The sequence below is a fragment of the Jaculus jaculus genome, chromosome 15, assembly GCF_020740685.1.
Source record: "Jaculus jaculus isolate mJacJac1 chromosome 15, mJacJac1.mat.Y.cur, whole genome shotgun sequence".
NCBI classification, from domain to species: Eukaryota; Metazoa; Chordata; class Mammalia; order Rodentia; family Dipodidae; genus Jaculus; species Jaculus jaculus.
The window spans coordinates 32,877,318-32,878,964 of NC_059116.1; positions in this window are offsets into that span (position 1 = coordinate 32,877,318).

Here is a 1,647-nt window from a genome sequence, read left to right on the forward strand (position 1 = left end):
CCGGGCCCCGGAGCCCTGCGGCCGCCACCCGAACCAAGCGCAGGCCAGGGCGGCGTCCCGGCCATCCGCGAGCGCGCTCCGGCTCCGGCTCCGGCTCCGCTTACCGCCGCCGCCGCCGCCGGCCGCAAGGGCGGGAACGGCAGCCGCATTACCGCCGGGCCGGGTGAGGCTGCGCCGCCCCCGCTCGGCCCCGGGACTCCGGCACTCGCGCTCTGCGGCCCGGCCAGCCGCGCGGAAGATCCGCTCCCAACTCACCAGGAGGCGCTGTGCCGGGACACCCCCCTCCCCTCCTCCTCCCCGCGCCCCCGGAAACCCAAAAGGCCCGGTCCTCTCCCTCCCCCCACCACCACCACCCCAAACACCGCGCGTCCTGATTGGTCCTGGCAGCTCTGCGCCGGGCACCCACCCACCCGCACCCCGGTGCCCATTACCCCTCCGCCTCCCGGGTCACGGGCGCCCCGGAGTGGGAAGCTCATCCCTGGCATGAGATGCTGTCTGCCCTGAAGGATGATGCGCCTGGAGGAAAGGCGTTCGTGTTCATTTCCTCCCCATATCGGACAAACTGAGCGCATTTCCCACCTGGATTTATGCACAGTCAGGAGGCTACCTGGGCCTACGTATGCCTTCACAGCTAAAGGTGAACAGCGTGCTCTGTACAGCCAGCTGTACCTTGAACGCCCTAGACCTATCTCTGCCCTAAGGACAGTCTTGCAGGTGGGTTAATGCACCACCTGCGCCGTGGCTACCCTTTGTTCAAATGCTTCTTGCTAGCTAAAATTGGTCTAGGTCCTTACCTACCTACGTCACGTTTTTCTTTTATACTAATCGTGGCTGGGTGTGCTTCGGCCATTATTTGTGCTCAGTATTTCTCCAATGAATGATTACTAGATTGGCAAGAAAATCCTGCACCTTCTTACCAAGATAGCCACACCCAAATGGTCCCTAAAATGGTGCTATACCATGTGAAGCCTGAAACAATTGCGCTTAGGAGCCTTTGCTTTTTATTAACAGGGAGGCCCCATAGCAAGCTACCAACCTCTCGGAGCCTCTCTTTTCTCAGCCCTAAAACGGTGGCTGCGATACTCTTTTGCAAGGGTGTGGGTTTAAATGGACTACTGTAAAATGCTAAGCATAGGACTTGGTACATCAAAGGCTCCCAGACGTCCCATTCGTTCTCTGGATAGAATCACTAAGTTCAAATTCATTTGGCCTTGTATATAGTATTTGCAAGTCATTTAAGTTCCCTAACTTGATATTTAATATGAAAGGTTATGGCACTGTTTTGTAACACTTTCGGGTGCTTAAGGGGAATTTGAAATACAAAATTTGCCAACATTAAATAAAACTACTGCTTTCTGCCACAGCAAAACACCACCAAATGTCCTTGCTGAGTCACCAGTAATTCTAATAATTTAAGCAGAGCCTCTCAACTCTCTCGCTCCCCACACGCCACATTCCACCAGAAGTTCACACCCCACTCCCAACCTTGTATTCCCTTCCATGCTAGGGATCAAACCACGGCCTTGCAGGCAAGTTCTACCACTGAACTAAGGACTCAGCTCTTTCTGAAACAGCTAAGGTGCTTAGAGCCTGAGAAGTCCTAACTGAGCCCTTTCAAGCCCATGTTAGTAACTGATACGTCCTCAG